This window comes from Macrobrachium nipponense, chromosome 13 (assembly GCF_015104395.2).
Source record: "Macrobrachium nipponense isolate FS-2020 chromosome 13, ASM1510439v2, whole genome shotgun sequence".
Classification (NCBI taxonomy): domain Eukaryota; kingdom Metazoa; phylum Arthropoda; class Malacostraca; order Decapoda; family Palaemonidae; genus Macrobrachium; species Macrobrachium nipponense.
Genome location: NC_087206.1, coordinates 77,769,482 through 77,795,852, shown reverse-complemented (window position 1 = coordinate 77,795,852; position 26,371 = coordinate 77,769,482). Strand labels below are relative to the sequence as shown.

Sequence of the window (26,371 nt, the reverse complement as noted above, 5' to 3'; positions counted from 1 at the left end):
ACACACACACACACACACACATTTCATTTAATTAGGACTCATAAAATAGTCAGAATCACTCTCTATCCATATATCGTGTCTGTGGTTTAAATTGGCTAAGAAGAAAGATTTAGACAAAAAACGAATCAAATTCACAAATATATTCAATTTTCCCGTGTGATAACCGGCAAACCAAGAGACTTATGGAACATTGTATACTAAAATTATAAGGTTAAATTACGTATGAAATTATACAGTAAAAATAGCTGTACATGGAAACCTACAATATTAGTTGAATACCATTCTTCCTGTGTCAGAATTCATCTAGCCTTACTGATAATATTTCGTGTGAACTCTGTCACCTTAGAAAGCTCGAACACACTGTTGTCCCTTCCCCAACCAACAACCACCTCGATGAGTCTCTAGGTACTCGTGCTAGGCGAGATCTTCAATAGACCAATAAGTGCCATCAACTTTGTACCCTCCCATATAGGCTGAGTCATTTTCCTCAGGGGTAGAACAAAAACCTGGAAAGCCAAAAGTGCATCCAGTGCAACCTTTGAAGGGACAAAGTTAGAATTCTCCTCTTCTCACCCATCCACCGATGGGGTTCATCAGTTGGGACCCTCTCTTCAGTGGTTTAGGCTGACTCGCTTCCTTCAGGGGTAAAAAATAAAATAAAACAAAATGAAACTGGAAAGACAAAGAGTGCAGCCAGTACAACCTCTGACTGGACAAATATAGGATTCTCCTTCACCCAACCACCCAAGGAAGCCCACAATTGCTCCCTCTTTCTCCATTGGTGGTCTCTTTATCCCCTGACTAAGTAGTCTTCAACAAGCAATGATAGCTCGAAAACTCGGCTAGACAAGCCACCAGGTTGCCCACTCGGCCTAATGACGATCTGGATCCCGGAGGTAAGGAACTTATCTCCTCCGATGTTGTAACATGACACACAAGGACAGGTAACTTGTGTGTAGAGCTGAACGCGCTGCTCAGAAGGAGCGTCTGTGCAAAGTTCTCAGGCGTCTTAAACTCGTCAGATGATGGGAAAAATATTACGACATATTGCCCATCTTCAGGGCCTGGTTAAGGCACAACAAACAATCAAGAAAGAATGCAGTATAACTACGAAATTAACGAAGTCTAGAGGCAGAACCACAAATAATATTGTCTGGCTTATAATCAAGCATAATGCTGTCAACGGGAAACGTTTAGAAACTCCCTCAGTCCTACACAGAGTTACATATACTAATCTTACGGAAATTGGACGCAATTTTTGCTCGAATATAAGCTTCAGCATTTATGATATTAATAAGAAAAAAATGAGCCATCCGATCGATTGACAACTTCTGACTCACGAGTACAATAACTTTAACTTAAAACTTATTATTTCCAATAAGATATAGCGTAATTATTTTAATTTTCGTTTGTGAAACAACACGCTATTTGACCGTAGATTTTAGCACGTGCCTCGAGTAAGTTGGAGGTCGGATCGCGCCTTATTAGTCGTCTTCTTCTTCTTCTTCTTCTTCTTCTTCTTCTTCCCTCTTCTGCCTCCATGCTCTTAATAACCCTTTGAAACACTTGTTCTTCTCCTCTGCGCGACATGATCAAACCACTTCTCGATATCTTGTCTTCTATCCCGTCCGTCATCGTTACTTCCCACACTACCTTAACTATTTTTCTAATATATTCATTTCCTCACTATTAGCGCGATCATTTATACGCCGAATTTGACGGATAAAAGTGCAAAAGGGAAGTCGTTTGAAGCTAGAACTGGAAATTTCGAAATTACCAAGTCGGTTAACTGAATTAGTTGTTATAAGTATCTTACCATTAACTGTCTCTTGGCAGGTCGTAAATCCTGGGATCGATAAATTATCGGGGGGTTGCGAAAAAGGTGTCAAAAGTTCACGTCTGAGGAGGAAAAATACAACTTCTGGTACAATTTTTTTTTTATTTATATAATACAGTAAGTCATTACTGACAGTTATTTCTTATTATTTCTAAAGAAAAATGACAATGCCGTATAGTTATTTCAAGACAATTCATCGAAAATTACGAGACAATTGCCAGTTGAAGCCTCTGTTACTAAAATGTATCTTTATTTTCAATTTATTAATATAATTTTTTTTTCAATTTTAATAAATGAGATCTTTTCTTTTTGTGTTTCCCTTTACCTCCTCTTTCTTCTTCCTAATGAACACCATCATATTCTTTGGAAGCTTGAATTTCAAGTCAGTGGCCCCCTTTGCTGGGGTTGTTCCATATGAATAGGTTTGTTTGCTTGTTTGCAAGGTGTTTTACGTTGCATGGAACCAGTGGTTGTTCGGCAACGGGACCAACGTCATTACTACGTGACTTCCGAACCACGTCGAGAGTGAACTTCTATCACCAGAAATACACATCTCTCACCCCTCAATGGAATGCCCGAGAATCGAACTTGCGGTCACCTAGGTGGCAGGTCAAGACCATACCGGTCACGCCACTGAGGTACTCCAAATGAATAGGTGTCATCTTCTGAAAAATAATGATTGCAATTGTTATTGAGAAAAAGGTTATGGTTACATGTTGTATTAGTGGACCTTACAAGGGCATGGTTATAAGGTATAATATTAAAAAAAAGACATGGTTATAAGTTGTATTATTAGCCCCAAGGAATGGTTACAAGTTATGATAATTGACAGAGGTTTGTAAGATGAATTGCAAAAGAATTATGCTTAATACGTGCATTACCTGAAAATTCAACTGAGTCCGAAAACGAGAATATAAAATCGCCAACTCTCTCTCTCTCTCTCTCTCTCTCTCTCTCTCTCTCTCTCGTGGAAACCTCTCCTCATTACAGCTACCATTTTACGACAGTGTGATTCTTGTACCAACCGCTCTCTTTTGACAGTCTGATAAAACATCCTGGTAGTCGGAGGCGCTTTTGACAGCATCCATTTTCTTCCTCGTACCGTGATGATGTTGGTCATAAATTGCGATTCTCTGATGCAAGAAGCCAAGTCAGTCAACCAGGGTATGAAGCATCTCATTTGAACAAAGAACTGTATGGGAAACTATGACAAGAATGACCAGGTGGAATGGCAATAATGATACTGGAGAAACAAATCCACAGCTATGTATTACGAATTAGCCTCACTTCGAAGCGAGAGAAAGATTCATGGTAGCAAGAGCCTTGAAATGGAGAGGAGAGTCCATCTTTAGCATGGGTCCATACGATATAAAATAAATATCCAAAGAGAGTTTTCGGGAATCTGTTCCATCCCCATTTTCAATCGAACTGATTCCCGAAAGTCAGAGAGATTTATTTCTAAATATATGTAGCCTTACATAAACGGGATTTGTTTTTTCCATTTCAAGACTCGTGCTACTGTGAGTACTTTTTTAATCATGATAATATTATGCTTCAAAGTGAGGCTAAGTCACCTAAACTGAGTTATTGTTAGTCTGTATATAAAGACATTTCGACTTTGTGAATTTCTATAAAGTAAATATCTATCTAAACACTGCAAATCTTGTTTCTAAAGCACAGCTAATTTCCCCCATATTAAACTGCCTTGACCACGCAATGATATCCAGAGGCGAAGAATTAAGGATAACGCCTTCCAAATGCCTTGTATTAATTGCTGAAACGAAACGGACTATCGCTCACTCACGAGCGACTGCGAATTCTGAGCGAATCATTCTGAAAATCACCTGCGTCTTACAAGCAGCTGATTTAATCCAGTAACGGGATACAGCCGCAGTTATTAGACGGGGGCGATTAAACGCTGAACAAGAACCATGTCTTTACATCATTACCACAAGACGGAAATAACAACATTAAGCAAAACGCAAATAGAAGAGCGATTACGCCCAGCAGTACATTGATAGGTATAGAATTAAGACGTCAGGCGCCCCTCACAGCTCGTCAAGCAGGGATCCCAGCTCGCGACGCTGATAACTAGTATATCTGAGAGTGCATTCCGAAAAAGAGCGACCATCAAATAAAAATGAATCCCGTAATCACTGAAGAGAACGACATGACCGCAACATAACGCGTAAATAAGGCTGGTAGTAAAAGGCTAACCACACCAGCGTTCTCCCCCACTGAGAGGAACGAGGCGATCCCAAAGAAGGACAGGAATTAAGACGTCACAGATCCCCCTTCGTAGCTCATCAAATATCTCTGTTTTCAGTGAGGTGCCCAGACGGTAATTGGCCCTAATCGTCAGTAATCAGAGGTTACTGCCGATTAATCCGCAACAACGTTAAGGTTAAAGACGTTAATCCAAGAGGAAGCAAAAGGAAAGTGTTCAAAAGAAAAAAAAAGGATTAAGAGAAGAATCATAAAAGCAAATGGAAACCAAAGAAAAAGAGAGTTTAGATTTTCCTTCAGAATTTATAAATCCATTAATTTTATAATTTTCTTGAAGAGTCATCACTGATCGTAAGGCTAGCTGGCTTTTGAAGCTGATAACCGAAGTTGCACATGGTGATTTCATGCATCAATTTCTTATTTTTGTAACTGAAAACACTGTATTTCTCCTTACTTCTGAGCAGAATATCATGGTATTTTTTGACACCTAAGGCTTGCACCTGCAATCTCTGTCTTTCTCTTTTTTTCACAAAATTTAGTTCGTTTTTGAAAATCTACTTTTAAAACCTTTCACTGAATTGCACAAAAGATCATTCTTAGCCCATATTCACAATTTTACACTGAATTGTTACGACAAATAAAAAATTATTTTTTATTTATACCTGCATTAGGGCGTTCTCTCTCTCTCTCTCTCTCTCTCTCTCTCTCTCTCTCTCTCTCTCTCTCTCTCTCTCTCTCTCTCTCTCTCTCCTCTCTCTCTCATTTTCGAGCTATCCGCTCTGCTACAAAATATTCACAATTTTACATTGAATTGTTACGACACAAATTTTTTTTTTACTTTATTTATACCTGCATTAAGGAATTATCTCTCTCTCTCTCTCTCTCTCTCTCTCTAATACCTCACCAGACAATGTCTTCTTGCACATCAAACACGCTACTTTAAGTCTTAAAAATTCCAGTGTCAATCATCCAGTGGGTAGAATCTTGTACGAGCGTGCTTATCACAGACTGATGCTTAATTCAGGCTACCTGAATGCAATGGTGCATTAATTTTCGTAAAAAAAGTATACGTTGGGTTAGCTCGGTCAAATGTTTGTTATTATTTCTCAAAACTGCCTTGCTCAAGATGCCTGTTCAACGGAATTTGATTACTGTAGTTCAGCAGAGGGAACTACGACCATTTGGCAGATTTTAACTCGGTATTAGAATTGTGGTCTATCAGAGAGAACTAGGACCATTTTGGCAGAATTTTAACTCGGTATTAGAATTGTAGTTCTTCAGAGAGAGCTAGGACCATTTGGAAGAATTTTAACTCAGTATTAAAATTGATATAGTTGCTTTATTCAGCAACGGAGACAGACAAACTACCAATAACTCGGTTTCCTTTAGAGAATTTATCGTTATATGCTCACATGTTCGCGCCCATGTTTATTTTTGAGTCTGATTTTAAACTGACTTCCTCTCTTCTTACCAGAATTCGAGAATAGAAATATTAAAGTGAGCAACAACTCTCTGCGCCATTCGTTCCTTTACGAAGATCTTGATCAAACATCGAATTTTGTATTTATTAGCTAAGCTCACACGCAAACAAATCAACCAACTAACGCCCACACACACACGCACTCGCATGCAAACTCTGATGATCATCTCCGGGGAACGCTTAATGCCTGATCTGAGCTGCTCGTTAGAGGCTGAATTAGATCTAATGAGTCGTTCGACCACCTCTCTTCCTCCTGTCTGACTCCCGTGACCTCCCAGGCTCGAGGAGAAGAAGAAGAAGAAGGAGGAGAAGAAGAAGAAGAAGAAGAATAGAAGAAAAGAGAAGAATTGCTGACTAACTCGATCTAGTGATCACGCAGAAATGTCAGTGGCACTAAGAAAACTAAATCTTTTCTTATGTCACTCTCAGATAGATTGAAGAAGAAGAAGAAGAAGAAGAAGAAGTTTGCACATGACGTTATTTGGATTCATCTCCGATGCCATTATCAGATTTCTCTCTTTCCCAAACTATTTTCTTTTTCTACTTCGTCTCATTATTTTTCACGTTATCTTATTATCTCACGCATTTAATGCACGCACAAGGTGATTAATGATAAAGGCGACGTGTTAATTTGACTCATCCTTCTACTCCTTCTTCGTCTTCTTTTTCTTCTTCTTCTTCTTCTTCTTCTTCTTCTTCTTCTTGACGATATTTTTACGATTTAGAGGTAGCTTGATGGACAGGATCCGTCCTGGCTTAAATCCAGTTTAATCTAAAAATAACGATTCTCTGCTTCTCTGTGAATTAATGCCTGCCCGGCCTCTCTCTCTCTCTCTCTCTCTCTCTCTCTCTAATGATGAAAATAAACAATGTATAATCGTCATTTGATTAGTTTTTCTTGGTCAAAAATAAAACCTATCGAGGCCATTTGCAAAATGCAAAATCTTACAGTTGCACTATCAAATAATTGTTAGGAGAGGGTGGAATATAAGAAGAAAAAGATTATGAACGGAGGTACAGTAAAAGGAATGAAAGGGGTTGCAGCTAGGCGCCGAAGGGACGATGCAAAGAACATTAAGTAATGCCTACATTGCATCGCATGAGGTGCATTGACGGCACTAACCCCCCTACGGGGGTTTCCTCTTAGAAGAACCCCTTTTGTGCTCGGGCTCGGGATTTTTCTAACTAGGAATCAGTGCGAGTGGAAAGGACCTTTTCTAATCACCAATAGAGATACATTAGAGGTGATGGCTGCCTCTATTTAAATCGTTCCTTTTGTAAGTTACTTTACAAAAAATGCTTTATATCCTTTTTCAGTAATAGGGTACTGAGAACGAAATATATGTGAACCCAAGCATCTGACTTGGGCGGGGGGTGGTTGGTGGTGGCTGTACCCCCTTGACCCCCCAAATAGCGACGCCACTGCGGCGTTGCCATCAACATCAAAGATCTCTTAAAATCAACGTCAGCATCTCGAAAACTGAGAAGCTCGTGACGTCACGGCATCCTGAATTATTAGCGCGCCGTGAAACCATCCGAAGTAACGAAGTAACGTCATAATCGTGGAACTTCTGCCACTTCTTCGCTTCTCAACTCCCAAGAGGAAGCCTCACTTCCACACTAACGACCCCAATCGACGTGGCTGAGGGCTATGCAAGTTGCTCAGTTCCGATCTTATCGAGTCTGCATCCATTTTTATTTCATTTTAATGGGTTTTTATGTTGTACTAATCGTTGGTTTATCTCCGTTCATTAACTCTAGATGATCATCTCCTCCTCCTCTTCCTGGCCCCCTCCTCCTGCTCCTCCTCCTCCTCCTCCTGCTCCTGCTCTTCCTCTTCTTCCTCCTCCTCCTCTTCCTCCTCCTCCTCCTCCACCTAAGTCGAGGGTCGGGGTCAACTCTCTTTCTTGTCAGTCATTGGCATATTTAAAGGGTTGTCACATTATTTAAAGGGTTTTGACATTAATAACGTCGTTTTCGCTTCTAAATTAACCCAGTTTTTGCTGTTCCGCTTCGCGCCTTGCTTGTCTCTTCATTCGAGCTTCGCTGCGACTGATGGTAATCGATTCCATAGAAATTATTCCCTATTTCGTTTGTATGGTTGTTTTTACGTTGCATGGAACCAGCGGTTATTCAGCAACGGGACCAACGGCTTTACGTGACCTCCGAACCACGTCGAGTGTGTTGAACTTTTATCGCCAGAAATACACATCTCCAACTCCTCAATGGAATGCCTAATTATTCCCTGGTATCTTCATTTCCACTCATTTTATGTTATACTCACCGCATTTAACGGTTTGTTTAACAATCTAATTACGGCATATATGAGATATGTTGTAAAATTATCCTGAGATTCCTTTATTTTGCGGTAATCATTAATAGTCAAAACTGGATTATTTATCGCGTAAAAAGGAATTTTTATCTCGCGAACGCAGTATTCAGCCTAGTTCTGAAAATATAATAAAACTGACAGAATGTTTAATTTTTCGACTTGATATCTGATCCCAATTAGATTATATCCGCAAGTATGACTATGAATTACCTCCAAATATTCTGTTTTTATTTGCCTGTTGGGTTGATGGTTTTAGAACTAAATGAAATCAATATTATTATGAGAATTGGGCTTAAAATCTCCCATTTTTCCCCCTAACTTTTATGAGCATCGGAACATTTTCTACTTTCACCACACACACACTATATCCGTGCTTTCCCAAACTCCAGCCATCTCTTTTCGAAACGACAGTTTTCTCTTTGTGTCGGTGTATGCAAAACAGAATCCCAAATTTGCATGATCTGCATAGGCGAGGAGTGCGTAGGAAAAACTCTCCTAATTGGCTGTTTGAGGCAGTTAGCGCCGAGGCCTGGCGGTGGGGCATATTGTTATTGACTGGTAGATGTAATTGTAACACCTAATAAGGCGCCTGAGTGGTTCCAACGACTACTTTCGTCATTAAGAGCGGCTGGGAAGAACGACTTGGCTCCCAGACGGCGATGGGAGCCAAGGTTACGTAGAAACGATAATGAATAGCTCGACGTATTTTGCTGAATCTGGTTCAGACAAGAGGATGTTTCTCTGACGTATCCTATATACGAAGTTATTTTTCGTCCACCCCTCATGTTCTTTTATTTGAAAAATTACCAAATCGTTTTCAAAGGCTATCAATTATATTACAAATAAAAACACTTCTTTCGAATGAACACAGTCATATTTTTTGGAAACCAACTCAAGTCAATAACCCGGTTGGTGGTTTTTAATATTAAAAAATATTAAGTTAATTTACCGGTTGACAATATTTTCATTTAAACAGATGCCAAACTAATCCTAAAGGCTATCTATGCTCTATAAACAAAGGCATTTGTACAATAAACTAAAACGTGTTTATTTACAATGCATATGTACTCGTATGTACTGTTAAATAAAAAGTGAAGCCAGTAACGTCTTTGCAGACATCTTAGAGAATAGGTTTAGCCGATTAATCAAAATGGACTAGTAGGTCTTCCTGATCCTAAACTATTAATTAACCAACCAACCAAGTCCACTATGATTAATCAAAGACCCTTGCATCAAAATAGACGTATATCAATAAATAGCCTAGTGCAATTATGCAAAGCAATTTTTTATGTTTCAAGTAATCAATTAGTGGACCATTTGACGAAAACCTATTAAAATTTCATACAATTAACCAACTTTCCAATTGTGAAGCAAGCTATCGCTGTCCTTTTGCCAAGAACGCTAATGGACTATTGGTCGAAATTCCTCGAAAAGCCAGTAAAGTGAACAATTTGATATTGTGGGCAAGTGCGCGCTTAAATCATGTAGTTACCAAATGTTCATTTGCTCGAAAATCCTAAGTAAAAATGTGGGATAAACGACATTCTAAATGGTAAAGCATAGTCTGCCTCAAGTTTCACTCGTCTGCCTGGTTTATGTATAACTTTTGTTATTATAACTATTATGTTATTGTATGCGAAAAAACTTATTCGATGTGGGAGAACAGTTCAGTTTTGGAAAGGTTTTCCTTATTTTGTCATTACTAATGCATGAAGACAAAATCTCACATTTACCACCCTAGAAACAAAGTAATTTACCTAATAGGTTTTGTTTGTATGGTGTTTGTACGTTGCATGAAACCAGTGGTTATTCAGCAACGGAACCAACGGCTTTACGTGACTTCCGAACCACGTCGAGGGTGAACTTCTATCCCCTCAGTGGAATGCCCGAGAATCGAACTCGCGGCCACCGAAGTGGCAGGCCAAGACCATACCAATCCTTACCTTCTGTGGCCTCAGTCAGCGTCAGAGTAAGTGACTAAGGCCCCGTCCACACGGTCTGAGCTTTGGTCGACGAACTTTGTCCGATGTTACGTCAGAAGCGGAGAAACAGCGAGAAAAGTCAGAACTTTGCCCGAGTTTCTCCGCTTCTGACGTCATATCGAACAAAGTTCGTCGAGCACAGCTCGACCGTGTGGACGGGCCTTAATGGGCACACTTGACCGGCAAACCGTCAAATTGCCCGATGGGTCTTGTAGCAAATCACCATGGTGGTGCCCGATAGCTTGAACTTCGACCCTGGCAGACGTACGTTAACCATATACATTTCTTTTATCGAGCCATTCTTTGCACCATATTCTCTTATCTTCCATTTTCATCACACAACAGTTATGCTTCACTATCTTCTTTGTGGTAGGCACAATGTTTATAGTACCGCAATGAACACACTACTGGCATCGTAGGGCAGGCCCACCACTCCATCGCCTAACCCGTGTGGACAACATTCATGGGTAAGCCCGCCAGAATCTGCCCGCCAACCCTGGAGCACGCCGATCAGGCCCGCTCGTGTGGACAGGCCTTTAGATTTTCTACGTGTCTTCATGGCAGACTATGGAGTGCTTAGCAGGACAAGATATTTCGCGCACAGGCACTCCTGGCCGTGATGTTAAAAGACCGTCGGGGAAAATTTCCTTTATTCCCTGTACCATCAAGACCAAGTCCCGTGTTAGTAGTTATCAGAAAGGGTCAACTGCCAATTGTGTTGTATAGTATCAAACGGGCAACCGAATATCACCACTGTGGCCACGACAGTATATGTGGAGATTCAGAAAATTTTCCATTCCATTTTCATTGCGAAATATTCCGTTTATACTGTAATTCATTAACCTATGCAGAAAAAGTCATAATAGAACCACTAATTTAAAATAGCGAGCTTAATAACCAAATGACTAATGGTGACTAACGGTAACTATATGTCAACTAAATTTAAGCTACTATAGTACTATATTGACCCTTCAGGTTTAACTCCATTAATATCTGCTTTATCATAATCATTCATTAGAAAGCCTATTCATATGAAACTAGCCCACCCGACAGTATAACAAATCCAGACCTCCTTACATTAAGGAATCCTGGATTATATAGTTTGTTTATATCCCATAAAATTAGTTCTAAAACATTATCAAATTAACAAAGTTAAAGACTAATCATTCAGTTAACCGTAGTTACAGGTATCAAAACTACAGAAGTTAAAGTGCTCTTCAAACATTACTAAGCAATTACATTTCTGGATTTTTATGAACACGCAGTTCAGCTTTTTCTTTTTAATGCTAAATTCGGACAACTTTGAAGGAATTAATATAAAGGGTAGAACTCAATAGGTATTAAATTAAACCAACAAAATGCACCTGAATTCCATCCACAAAAAACTTTATGATCTGGTGGGAAGTTATCTCAACTCTTAAAAGTAATTTTCTCGTGGTAAAATAACTACTAAATTAAGCAGTATCGGCAGGATATTTAAAGTATAATTTTAAAGCAATATAGCTTAGAGTTAAGGAGTTTGAAATTACAATAACTAAGTCTTTGATATATAATTATAGCTTCTAATTTAGTAAAGACTATCACAATCATTGAAAGAATTTTTCATTAAATGTCAAAATTAATAACCATTAAACAAGCTAGCATAAAGGTAAACTAAGAAATAATTTAAGTTAATTATTCGTGCGAACTATCAAATTAATGAAACAAATAAAATTTAAATTTTTTTTTTATTGAAATAACACTACACAATCAAATTGCTGTAAAAGCCATTGAGAGTTTTAGTCTCAGTAATTATAATCATGTGACCCATCAATTACATTTATAGAATAAAGTAATGCAAAGCAAAATATTAATTTCACTCAAAGAAGTTTGAAATGACAACCAATTACACGTGAACCACTACTCTCATGAACCTTGGAGGTTGTTTGTATGGCGTTTTTACGTTGGATCGAATCCGTGGTTATTCAGCAACGGGACCAACGGCTTTAATCGACTTCCGAACCACGTCGAGAGTGGACTTCTATCCCCAGAAATACACATCTCTCACCCCTCAATGAAATGCCCGAGAATCAAAACTAGCTGCCACCGAGGTGGCACTGAACCTTTTGAGGTAAAGCAGAGCACTCAGTAATACCAGGGTCGAATTTCACCGGTTTTTAAAACAAGGGAAAAAAACCAAAAATTCAACAACATGAACATACTTAAATTGCCTTAATTAGTTTTCAGCAAACCTGTCCTGCAAAAAGAAAAAGCTGCAGAAAATGTTGCACGGGCAATACAATGACAAATATAGTTCAACGGACAAACTTCGTTGAACAAATTTTATAAGAGATCCGAACCTTACTTTCTTTTAAAGATAAATACACTTATAATACAACTTTCCAAAATAAAACCGCCAAACCAGTGCTCTTAAACAGGTCGGATACCCAAATAAAAACCTTCAGTAACAGCACTGAAGTAGAAACATTTAGTTAAATAGGGGTTTGTATATTTTATTTGAACTTTTTTTTTTTTTATGATTTTAAGTCTCCACCAATGATATTTTACAAATTTGAACAAAATTTAGCTATACAAATTATTTCAAAACTGAAGTTATTACAAACTGGAGCTATAAACAGTAGGAGTTATAAATTAATTTACAATGGTTCAAAACTGAAATTTAAGGTAATTAAGAAGTTTGAAATTGAACTATAAACAGGGCTATAAACTTACATAAGTTTAATAATCAACTGAAGTTGAATACAATGGAAACTAACATTTATGCCACAGCATACAACGTCCTTACTGTACAGACCAAAGAAACTTCTAACAACAGGATTGAATCAAAATTCAAAATTTTCCATGTAAAAATATTTGCAGCAAACTTATGGGTGAACTTCAATGAATAAGTTTAGTTACGTAGTTTACAAATTTGAGTTAAGATTAAGTTGAAAATGAAAGTTGTAATTGTAATTAAGGCAATTACGTTACTTATAAAATTGATTTTAAAATAAAAGTACCTAAAAGTTACAAAGCATTTACGTTAACTTTTAAATATACAAAACTTTTGAAAATTTTAAGACTAAATTCGGTTGAAAAAGCATTTAAGTCACCGCTTATAAATAGTAATGTAACTATTTTGAAGAGTATGACTATTTTGAAATCTAGACCAATTAAGTGATGTTTTAGGAATAAGGAAAAAATAGGTTTTAATATAAATTCTAAAATCTAACACTAATTTAAGATTTAAAATTAAGCAATCACGTTAAATAATTAAAAACGGTCTTACAGGTCCGTTATTGATAAAGGACCAAGTCAAATACAATTACATTAAACGCAAAAACAGGTATAAAAACCTCACATACACCTATCCATAAGTCTTAAGATTAACTGAAATAGAATATGGAAGGGCCCTCCACCCCTATCAGGGGCACCGCCCCTGTAGGGGTGGAGGCGAAGAGGAGATTGTTAGGCAGATTCAAAGGTTAACACTGATAACCCTCACCTCTGCCTTGAACCAATCTTCTTGGGCAAGAATTAATTTCTCCACTTGTGCAGGTACATAAGTTATCCGAGTTCAGGGGTTTTCACTGTGCTTTATCTCACAATAGGCGAAATTTTGACTGGTCCCTTAAAACCCGGATTCACTGGCATCTGGAAATATTAATAAAGGAATTTGAACGGCTAAGTTAATTTGTTACAGGTTTAAAGTATAAAACTAAGCAAAAATATTAAAAATTAATTTAAAGACTAAATTAAGTTACAGGCTTAGAGTAAAATTTTAAGTAAGATATTAAAAACACTAAAAATTTAGGCAAAAAGTCTAATTTTATAAAATATTAAATTTAGGTAAAATTGCTGTAAATTAAGATAAATTAAGTTTAAATATCAAAATACCCGCACTAACCTTCGTGGAGCATCAGAACCACCTAGTTCATACTAGAATCCAATCCATGGCGGGATAGTAGTCTGAACTAATTTCCCCTGAAAGAGACCCTGAAAGATTTAATGATTACAGGTACGTGAAACCCAAGATTCAGAAGTCTAAATATTTACTGTATTCCAAGACTGAACAGTTAGGTTGTAACAATGATGGGGGGAAAGTGATAAGAGTACGAATAGTGCAGGAAAACAAACATTAAACAGATAAATAAAGTAATCATAAACTGGTCGGAAGGCAAGCAAAGTCGCCACACAAATGCGCCGACAGTCGCCATAAGGTGCACGGAAAGAAAACAAAGTCGCCACAGTGCATGGACAGTCCACAATATGCACAGACACTCACCACAATGTGCACGGAAAGAAAGCAAAGTCACAGTGCACTGACAGTCACCACAATGTGCATGGCCACTCATCACAAGGTGCACGGAAAGAAAGCAAAGTCACCACAGTGCACGGACAGTCAAGGTGCACGGAAAGAAAAAGTCGCAACACTACAGACACCGAAAGTGCACGGAAAGCAAGAAACATTTAGTCTAAGCAAAATTCGAAGCGATATTTCTACAAAAGCAACCGAAAGTGCACGGAAAGCAAGAAACATTTAGTCTAAGCAAAATTCGAAGCGGTATTTCTACAAAAGCAACCGAAAGTGCACGGAAAGCAAGAAACATTTAGTCTAAGCAAAATTCGAAGCGATATTTCTACAAAAGCAACCGAAAGTGCACGGAAAGCAAGAAACATTTAGTCTAAGCAAAATTTGAAGCGGTATTTCTACAAAAGCAACCGAAAGTGCACGGAAAGCAAGAAACATTTAGTCTAAGCAAAATTCGAAGCGATATTTCTACAAAAGCAACCGAAAGTGCACGGAAAGCAAGAAACATTTAGTCTAAGCAAAATTCGAAGCGGTATTTCTACAAAAGCAATCCGCGGAGGCCTAGACTATGGCAATTGACTTTTTCATGTGTTATTTTACTTACTGAACAAGAATTTAAAGTAATATTTATTCGGACGACTGAAACCCCCAGGGGCCAGTACTAAACATTGCGAATACATTGGACGCCCCAGTCCCTAATGGATGTCGTAGCCCCGGTTACGTTCCTTGCAGTCCGTGCGGAACTATTCTTTAGAATTGCCCTGCAAGAAACTTGACCACGGATACGACATCCACTAGGGAGTGGGGCGTCCAATTTATTTCGCCATGTTTAGTACTGGCCCCTGGGGGTTACAGTCGTCCGAATAAATATTACTTAAAATTCTTGTTCAATAGGTAAAACTGCTTAGAAAAACCGCAACTGCCATAGTCTGGGCCGCCGCGGATAGGTACCCTAGATCTACCAAAAGGAAACCACGTAATTTTAGTAAAATTAAAACTAGCGGCTTTAGCAAAGTTCTAACAATTCACGTTAAGTAAAAATAAGAAAAACGTTAAAACAAAATTCACTTAAAATTTCAACAAACACCAACGCCAAACTTTGACACACAATAATAAACAATAAATGAAACTATAATTAATTTTCAAACTTAACATCATCGAAGATGGATGGATACCATTACAATAGCTTCACGTCGACCTCTCTGGATAACAAACACCACTTCGCAATTCCCACGACGGAAGACTGCCACACAGCGAGCAGTAGTTTCTTCTCTAACAAAGAAGATATGGTCTACGAAACAAATGTATCTGTATCAAACGATACACCGAACACGTAAGAGTCACACTATGAGAAACGCGAGGTTAGTTGTAAAGTGTTTAATTTCAATCCTCTTATCCTCGTTGACTCTCCATTTCCAGCCAAGGATCACGAAGAAGAGAGAAACACTTCCTCTGTTTTTGTTGACGGGGAAACTAAATACGGTTCAATGATCCTTTAGCGCCTGGTATTTGATTATTTATTCTATAATACGTCCCGGTACTTTGATAAAACTGGAATTATAGGGGCAAATGATTCAATTAACGAAAAATAGAATGAAAGTGACTACGAGGTTCTTTGATAAAACTGGAACATGGAAAAAATTATTTAATTAACGAAAAAATAGAAGGAAAATAACTACCAGGTTCTTTGATAAAACTGGAAAAATTGACACAACTATTTTATTACCGAAAATAGGGACAAATTATTTAATTAAGGAAAAATAGAATGAAAATGACTACGAGGTAGGTTCTTTGATAAAACTGGAATCATGGAAAAAAATTATTTAATTAACGAAAAATCAAATGAAAATGACAACGAGGTTCTTTGATAAAACTGGAAAAATTGACAGAGCTATTTAATTACCGAAAAATAGGATGAAAACCTTTAGGTGTGTGTGGACATTTCTGAAAGCTAAAGATTTCTCCGTAAAGTATTTTTTATAGAACGTAATATACACGAGGATGGGATGCTTATGTTATCCTTTATTTTCTATTATCTTATCTGTTACTTACTTACTCTAGGCTTCTTATCTGGTCTCATTCTACTGAAGGAGTTCTGTTAGACTCGCAGATTCGTTTCACACAATCATACATTAGCAAAGACACTCGGAGAATCATACGGGTTACTCCATATTAATTGTCAAAACCACACTCTTATAATACCAAACATTTGAAGTCCATCTTGTCTCACGTAACTTGAAACCATCTGCAGCTATAGTCTTGTGTCGATCCCCTTTACTCAGTTAAAAGCTATAGCTTTGCAGTATATAGGGCTGCACCTAACCAAGGAAATCTAAATTCGTTAATGACGGGAATACACGGTGCTACAAGGTATATGCCACTTTTTTTTAGCTTTTAATGAAAAAAAATGCCTCCAAAAGTTGCTTACTGATCTAAACAACAGAAACTATGCATTTAATATTGTACTCCAATATAATACCGTGAAGAAAAACTAAGTTTGTTACGAATACTGCAATCGACAATCGACAATAAAGGAGAGTCTGGGGTACATGACCATCCATACAAAAAACCTTTGCAGTGATCTACCAGGAAAAATGGCAGTTTATTCAGAAAACGAATAGATCTGCGTCCACATCGGGATTTCCCTACTCAAGGACAATTGCTTCCTGTGCAAGGGCTATGAACTAGCAGAGGACTTACAAAACGTCATTAGGGCACAGAGAAGTCAAAACAGGAATAAATATCCATAGGGTAGTTCAAGTGGCGTTCATTTCCCTTCATGGGACATGTCATACAATATGAGCTTCACAATAATAATATTATAAAATATAAATCGTCTAAACCATAGCTCATCCGTCAGAGAAGGTTAACACTCCAATGAAGCTAAGTAGGTTATTGAGTGAATGCCTATAAGTCAATATATATTACATAATTTGTACTGGTTTTTCAATGACATGTAGAAAGAGCGGGTCTGTCTTGAATAAACCTATGCTGCCATTAGAGTTATTGTTTTCGCTTCATTGGATACATGCTGTTTCTATTAGATTTCTCTCGGTAAAATTACTGCTTCTGAACAAGCCTAAGACCAATGAATTGTATAAAACCAAACTCTAGCAGGTTTACTAATGGCACTTTTTCTCTGTACAATCCGTTTCTCAACAGTTTTTGCTAATTGTCTAATATAAAATTTATTGTATCCACAAGGAATTTTGTACACTACCCCGATGTCGTATATAGGGCTGCCTCTTATTAGACCTGCCAATGGCATTGCAGTTAAATTTAGTCATTCAAGTGGGTGTATAAGATGATCGAAGGCTGGCATTCTATGGCAAACACAATATATTGCTATTAAAATTCCTATTTCAACTAGTGGAGTAAACAGATTTTTTGACTGGCGAGAAACACTCATCTATATCATGTTGAGTAAAATTGTGCTTAAGACCAAATCTATATAAATAACCTATCTCGGCATCAATGAATTCAGAGCTGGCTGGATGAAGAGCTCTTAGGAACACAGATCTTATTGCTAACTGCTTTACTTATTGATAATGGAAGATCTCGCACTGATAATCAAATTATCGTTGCTACCTTTTCGACGTATTTTATACTTTAGTGTTCTTTCTAATCACTTTCACAACCAAGAAAGCTGCAGTCTTATTTTCTTCCTTCTTAACAGTAAATTGGATCGAAGGTAGCTACCAATCCATTCAATTGTGTTAGTGCAAGATCTATGTCCAAGTGAATTTTCCAAATAAATAAATATAACGTCAACATAACTGAACCAATTAGAAATAAAGCAAGTTTCTACTGCGCAAAGTCTAATCAACTGTAAAAGGACACTAACCGGTAAATTAAAAACATATTTATCTAGTTTATATTTCAAAAAATCTAGAACGTCACAACAGGCAGGTACGCAAGTGAACCACCTACTATGAGATTCAGGGCCTCTGTAACACGTTTTTTTCGCAATAACTTTTCATCTATGCATTTCATAAATATAACGCTTATTCAGAATACGCATTATATCTACACATAAATTTTGACTGTATTCTGCATTACGTAGGTTGAATAAATTTGGTACTTACAATGTAAAAGTGACTTTTTTTGAAGACGAGCCAACTTACTCAGAGAAAAGGTTTCGAACGCACTCGTTACGTAACTTATGACAGCATTTCTTCCCTCTTTCTCGATGGATGATTGGCTATACGTAACAAAGGCTATACCTCTGGCAACAATGACAAACAAATTTAAATACAAGCAAAGCAGTGCACCTTTATGAACTCTGAACCTCTCCACTGATAATTGTTATAATGAACAAACCAACAAAATATGTTAATAAATACAAAAACACTTCGATTATTAGTCTAACTCCCAAAATAAGTTTCCTAAGAAATTACAGTCTGCTTTATAGGTCACAATCAGATTGACAAGATGTAGGGAATAGATGGTAATTTTCAAAAACATAGTAGACAAGCTTGATTTGATAACTGCTATATCCAATGTCATGCAATTTTTATTTATTGGCTATCTACCTATTTACTGAAAAAAAAATAGCCGGTACCGTATTTTGGCTTTAAACCTTCACTAATAATTATCGTCAGAATGATAATTTCGTGAGGCTCCACCCACTTTGGCCTCGTTATAATTCAGGATAACACTGAAGGCTATCATGGGCATTGTTGGATTTGAAAATTTAACTTCTGGCTATAAAAACTCATTTCTCGAGTAGTTGTAAGAAGTGCTAAATGATCCTCAAGGATCCCAGCAGTTGGCCTAAACGTTTAATTGATGTATATTACTGCTATACTGTTGCGGCACTACTGCTACAGTAATATTACTACGCTAGCACAGATACCCCACCCACATCTATGTATCGTTCCGCCATTCATAAAGTCTTTGGGTTTCAGAGCCGATGGAACAAGGTGAATGGGTTTCTGTCTAGTGGATAGGGGGCGCAACATTTCATCAAAAAGTGTTATACTTTGCTTACTTAATGAATGTTTTTCGACTCTTGGCTCGTAATCATTGGCCATGCGTCGGCTAGATAATTTTTACTCTATAAAAATTAAAACTATGCTGACAAAATTTGTGTGTGGTTGTAAAATATACATATGTCAACTTTCAGCTACATCCGATGCTTTGACAAGGAGCAAAGTCCAAAAAACCGTGTTACAGAGGCCCTGAATCTCATAGTAGTTACATCGAAACTAACCCTAATTTCAATGTGTGTAAGCTTACATTTTTGCAAGTTTTTAACCAAATTCTGTGAATTTCAAAGTCACATGACGTAAATTCTGTGAAATTCAAAGGTGCATATAGTAAATTTTGTGAATTTAAAGGCATATACCGTAAATTCTGTGAATTTCAGAGGCGCATATCGTAAATTCTGTAAAATTCAAAGGTGTATATCTTAAATTCTGTGATTTTCAAATGCACATATCGTAAATTCTGTGAATTTCAAATGCACATATCGTAAATTCTATGAATTTCAAATGCACATATCGTAAATTCTGTGAATTTTAAAGGCAAATGTCGTAAGTTCTGTGAATTTCAAAGGTAAATATCGTAAGTTCTGTGAATTTCAAAGGTAAATATCGTAAGTTCTGTGAATTTCAAAGGCAAATATCGCAAGTTCTGTGATTTTCAAAGGCACATATCGTAAATTCTGTGAATTTACGATATGCGACTTTGAAATTGTGCCAACAAACGACAGTAACAATGAGACAAGGAATCTAGACAAAGCATCATTACCAACTGTACTGTTTATAGGCTCACAGGATAATTCGGTTTGTGGGTGTGGGTGTGAGTGTGTGTGTGTGTGTGTCATTATGACGATTAAAATTGCTCAAAATTGCTGAAGTAAACTTTCATTTGGTATTTGTAGTATATTCCTTTTTATTGTAATACCAAGTCATTTAATTGACTTTTACATCCTGACAAGTTCCTTAATAAAACAAAGAATTATCATTCTTTTGTTCGGGAAATTATTAATGAAAGTTTTATAATAATAATTAATAATAATAATAATAATAATGAATAATAATAATAATAATAATAATAATAATAATAATAATAATAATAATAATAATAATATCCTCTATTTCAGGTCATGGAATATATACAAATACACAGAAGCCAATTTTAACAAACAACAGAAAAGTCATGAAACGCAGAGTAAAACATTTATTATTGTTAATGCATCAGCAGAAGTTTTAGTTTCCCCTTAGAAGAAAAAAACAAGGACTCTGTTATCGTTCTCGTAAATCGTCTCAGTTGAAAGAGAAGTGACTCCATGGTCCTTGATGATGACATCATCAGCGGGGGTTGGGGGTGGGGACTGGGGGTGGTGTTTTTCGTCGAGAGGGTCCTAAGCCTACGATAACAGAATTCGTCGTCGGGAATAACTAGGTGGCGTAGTTATATTTTGCTCGTTGATTACGAATCCAGTATTTGAGGTGTAGAAAACTTGGAAATCTGTGGTTGGAAGATTTTCTACGTAATGGAATTTGTGGGGTCTGCTCTTCTCTGCAAAGGCTAAGTTTTTTTTTCTTTATTTTTTTCTCATAAGTTTCTAGAATTTCGTGACTGCAGTGACGTTTGTTCCCATGCATAATAGTTCATGACTTGTTATTAGCCTATGAATAATCTCTTGCAATAATATTTTATTAAGTTACGATCTTTTCATATTTCATTTTAAACTATAAAATCAAATATTACCAGACCTGTTTTTCCGTAATATATTGCTATACAGTCAATTGTTATTAGTCCTGCTAGACGAAAAAAGTAGTTTTTAATTCTAGGGTCTTGATATGCTTGTAGCTTCAGTTATCGCATAGCAGTAGTCCTTGTTCGGCGTTTGTTCACTCTTAGGGTACATGACTCAAAAAGTTGACTATGGGTTATCTGTGCTGCAAACTTAATATTTTCTAGAATCTGGAGGTCTGTCGTCCATGAAGTTCAGTTTGTCTTTAAGGATAGTATTAATCTGTAATGTACTGTACTTGAGGTTGAATGTGATTTGTACTTTAAATATTGCATGGTTTGAGTGTATAACCGTTTCTCAGTTCTTTTATCTGTCTTTAGTCTCTTTAATGTATGACTGCTTATATTTTTTACTTCATGAAAGCGAATCCACTTAGTGCGATATTAAGATGTTAACATTGCTTCCAGGTTTTGGTGAAGACTCAATTGTTTTTGAAACGGACTACTCTTGTGAGAAATAACCAAGTCTTAAGTCAAGCCAGGATAAGTTTTCTCCAGCTACGTAAGAAGGAAGTCTTCATGGAAGGTACATTTTGTCATAAAACTTTTTTTCTTCACCCCTACAGGGGCGGAGCCTCTGTAGGGGTGGAGGCACCCTCACATATGCCTTTTCCCTAGGTCTTAGGATCTATGGAAAGGTGTATGGTTAGATTTTCTTTTATTTTTTACGTACCTAGTATATCTTCTGTTAAAAAAAACTGACTAGTTAACGTACCTAGCAAATATTATTTAAGTTTAAAAAAGCTATGTAACGTAACTGCTTTTATGGAATCCTAGAGGTTTTTTGTGGGTTTTTGAAGTTTGTTGTAGGCATTTCATCATAAATATTTTTAATTTTCAAGCAAATTTAACGTAAAATCATATTTTGAATAAGTATTACTTGGATTTACTTTTAACATTGTCAAAATATATTTTGGTTTGTAAATTTAACATAAGCATGTAAATTTTTTGAGATTAAAAATAATTTAAGGTTAACCAATTTTCTTTAATTTTTAAGATATTAACTTCCTAAGTTAGCTATAATTTAGTTTATCTTTAGTAATTTTAAAAGACTAACTCTTCAGGAATTTCAAAGCAAGTTTTTGTTATTGCTTCGGATTAAATGCTAGGATTTAACGTAAAATTTTGTTATTGGGTAGGAGTTTCCAATCTGATCGTTTAAATTTTTTATTTTTGTCAAATCTAATAATTCAAAGTTAGGGTAAATTAGTTTCCATTTGCTCAGTTGTCGACGTAATATAAATTTTAAAATGTTGACAGTAGTCTAAAGCTTATTTGAATAGGCGATAATTCCAGTGATGCAATAAGCAGACATTTTCACTTGGACTATGCAATACAGAAAATTGTAAAAAATTTTAAACCTATACCAACAAGGATGACTCTTTATGCTGGTAATTTTGAGGTAAACTAATAGTCTTAGGAGACTAATACCCGATTATGTCGTGACTTTATTTACCCTCCCAGGCAAATTGGGCTTTTGTAAGCTTGGCATCTCTGGCGTCTCTGCCTTTTATATGGGTAGTTTCGGAGGTAATTTCTCTCGTTGGTACTCCGGGAAACCACCTGGTATTTTTCTGTTTTAGAACAGTTTTTTTTCCTCTATTCTGGTCATAGTCTTAATGTAAGTGATAGGGTTGTATGTGAGAAAATTAGTTTAAAAGGCTCGGTCGTCGAAGTTAAAACTTTATTCTAATTTAATTATCTTTGAAATTGTTACAATATTTAAAGGTTAAAATTTTATATAGTAAATGTTCATTAATCGGCCAATCATTGAAGTTAAAACTTTATTTTACTTTCATAAGTTTATCGCTACAATAATATGATAAGTGGAAATTTAATTAATTTTGAAAGTTTGTTCATCAGTTAAAAATTTTATTGAATTTATTAGGTAACTTTAATAAAAGTTTATTACAGCAAAAATTTCTACCGCTGTTTTCTCCTTACAGGAAAAGATTACTGGTACAGAGTTAAGTTTGCAAACGATACTTCTGTTACTCGAGAACTCCTCAGCTCCTCAGTGGCGTGGTTGGTATGGTCTTTGCCTGCCACCTCGGTGATCGCAAGTTCGATTCTTTGGCATTAGATTGAGGGGTTAGAGATGTGTATTTCTGGTGATAAAGTTCGCTCTCGACGTGGTTCGGAAGTCGCGTAAAGCCATTGGTCCCGTTGCTGAATAACCACTGGTTCCATGCAACGTAAAAACTCCATGCAAACAAACTGTCAACTCTTGTGTTGCTTTTACTCTGTAGCTTTTAAATGAGGTGAGGATGCAACCTGGCGTAACTTGATATGTTCCATTACATGGCTTAAGTTGTGTATTTGAAGGTTCAACGGTGGTGGTAGGGAGTTTGTGTTAGATAATGCATAATTTTTAACTTTCCTAAATATGAATTTCAAAGAATATAAATTTGAAGTTTCCAAGATATAAATTTAGAAAAATATTTAATTTAATAACTTACCTGTCAATCATAGAAAATGCTAGTCGATAATAGAAAATGCCAACTAGTCTAGTTTTATTGCCATAAATTTTGAGTAAATTAAAAATTTTTAATGTTTACCTTGACCAAATTAAATTTAGTATAAAATCAGTGTCATAAATTTTGAATAAATTAACTTAAGTTTTGAATGTTTACCTTGACTAAGACTAAATTAAACTTAATAATCCAGTGGTTTATATAAAGCACTTTTTACACTGCTGACCTTGCCCAGGGGAAAATAGTTAAAAGTAAAACTGGTATGACAGCACTTGGAGGAGATTCATAGTGGCTTATCTTGAATTTTAATAACTGAAGTTCAGCCTTAAATGCCACCATCACTTCGTAATATTTCGCTAAGTAATATTATTTGAAGGATATATTTAAGGTGTTTTCCTTTTTTAATACCTGAAACTTATGATTTTCTTTTCTCTTTAGAAAAACTGTTTAATGTTTGTATGATTAGGATATTTGATAGCTTGAAATTGTGGTAAAGGACTGAAAATTTAGTGTTTTAAACAAAATCCAAGTATTGTTGCAGTTACAATTAACTTTATATATGTAACTAGCTAACTGCTTTAACAAATGCTGAATCTTAATGTTAACCAGATATGAAGCATGAGAATTTTAATTTCCTTTGCTATTGATTGTTAACTTATATAAAATCCTTTTAGTTTAGAAGAAGTCTTGATAATTGCCGGAGATTCTTGTATAAAATCAAATGTCCAAGTATGGGATATCGAGCAGTAAAATAGCAAGCACTTGATAGAAAGATACACCCGGTGTTCGATGGGACGAACCAACATTCAAAAGTTTGCTCTTGCTTAGGAGCGAAGGACTGGTTTTTGTTGAAAAGGAAGCTTAGGAAGGTGACTTTTGTATGATTATAATAAATCCATTCATATAATTAATCCAACCATTTAAGCTAATCTGAAAGTAGGTGGAAAGTAAACTTTGGTTTTTACATTAGTTGGGACAATATAAAAGGTGACTGGAACAATAAAAGGGTGTAACCTTCAAAAGGACTCTCCAGGCGATATATCCGTAACTGATTATTTACTTGTGAAACAATCGTTCGCGATATCAATACTACGGCTCTTCCCTCTGTATAGTCCTAGTCTTGGTCTTAATGAAAACTGCTGTAAAGTTCAGCCAAAGCTAAGGTCGTCTAAAGGTTATCGAAGATGCGTTGCTTCATATTTTATGGATAAAGAAAATTTAAGTAAAAGTTTAGTTACCCAAACCTAATGCTATTCTCTTTATGGCTGAAAGGGTCAATGTTCCCTGGAACCACAAACCTGTCCATGTGGACCTAATTGACTGACACCAATACATAACCTGATACAGTAGTACATAAGATCATTATAGACTCGAAATGGTTGGGCGCTAAAAGCGAATTTCTTAATTTGTTCAACATAGACCTATTGTGTGATACAGTAGCTTATAAGATTGATTTAAGGGAAAATGCATAGTCACATTGGAAGTTCACATACTATTCTGTTGTATGGATCCTGTAAACATATCTCCTATTTAGCCAATCTTTGCAGAATCATTATGGATTATGAAAATATACCACGTACTATTGTAGGGCTCCCGTAAACTTCTCTATTTAGCCAATCTTTGGAGAACTATCTTTGGTCAATATATCGATTAAGAAAATATATCAAAAGCGTAAGATTTTTGTGACATGATTTTACTTGGTAGAGTTAATTAGTTTTTAAAAGATTTGATTAAAAAATAGGAAGGTTAAGATATTTGATAAATGATCAAAATAGGGAGATGATTAATTACGTAGTTAGTAGAACAGGAAAAAAAAATAAATGCATAAAAAATTGGAAACCTATAAACAAGGGTTAGAAATTAACAAACTTTACACCTTTTTAACTTATATCAGTTAACTTGGTGTACACAAAGTCGAACGAACCTGATCGCTACTGATCTAAAAATTACTGATCTTATACAAAATGTGGTGATAATGGGACGCTGTGACTCAAGAAATGTAGCTTCCTATAAGGAGTACTTAAAAAGTGGAAATGTTTAAAATTATTGTACTAATTAACTGTAATCGGAGAACTTAGTTACTGTAACAGTCTTTGTAATATACTAATTGATTCGGGCAGCAATTGTAAGGTTGATAAAGCAGTGTATCTTATAATGCATAAATAGTGTTTAGAAATTCAAGATGATGAGTACAGAACATTGAAAAATATGTGAATTAAAAATACACTAAAAGCACAAACGCTTATGAGCAATGAGCATTGCTAAGATTCGGAAATTATAATTTGGTTCTATTCTGCACCAAAAACTGAATGTGTTGAGAAATTCATGAGGATGAGTACAGAACATCATATAATATTTAGATGACTAAATGCACTAAAAGCACAAGCGCTTATGAGCAATGAGCATTGCCAAGATTCGGAAATTATAATTCCAGTGTGTTCTGAATACGCGACACCAAACTATTCAAAAACATTGAGGGGTGAGAGATGTGTATTTGTGGTGATAGAAGTTCACTCTCGACGTGGTTCAGAAGTCACTTAAAGCCATTGGTCCCGTTGCTGAATAACCACTGGTTCCATGCAAAGTAAAAATACCATATAAACAAAACTATTCAAAAAGTTGTCCCCAGAATTGAAGGAAACAGGCATTTAAGAAAAAATGAAGACTTGTATATTTACAAAATGAGTTACTAAACAGAAAGAATCGGAAACTGGTAAAGACCTGTCCACACGACCGGGCCTGATCGGCGGACGTCCCCTAACGGGGGCACTTGACAGGCAAACCGTCAAATTGCCCAATGGTTCTTGAGCTTCGACCTCGGCAGACGTACATACATATACATTTCTTTTACTAAGCCATTCTTTGCACCATATTCTCTCTTTTTCATTCTCCACACAGCAATTATCATACTACACAATATCTTATCCTTTGCGGTAGGCATCACGTTTATCGTACCGCACTGAACACATTACTGGCATCGTCGGGCA

The 26,371-nt window shown here is 36.3% G+C and overlaps 2 long non-coding RNA genes across 2 annotated transcripts; one reads left to right on the top strand and one right to left on the bottom strand.

The window, feature by feature from the left end:
- Positions 1 to 11,909: 11,909 nt before the first annotated feature.
- On the bottom strand, positions 11,910 to 15,527 carry LOC135225504 (uncharacterized). Its single transcript, XR_010317015.1, has 3 exons — positions 15,324 to 15,527; positions 13,744 to 13,832; positions 11,910 to 13,490 (listed from the first exon to the last, which is right to left on the bottom strand). It is a non-coding gene; the product is annotated as an uncharacterized LOC135225504 (long non-coding RNA).
- A 4,986-nt stretch (positions 15,528 to 20,513) lies between these two features.
- On the top strand, positions 20,514 to 24,003 carry LOC135225503 (uncharacterized). The gene is made up of 3 exons (XR_010317014.1): positions 20,514 to 20,681; positions 21,319 to 21,436; positions 22,857 to 24,003. It is a non-coding gene; the product is annotated as an uncharacterized LOC135225503 (long non-coding RNA).
- The last annotated feature ends 2,368 nt before the right edge of the window (positions 24,004 to 26,371 follow it).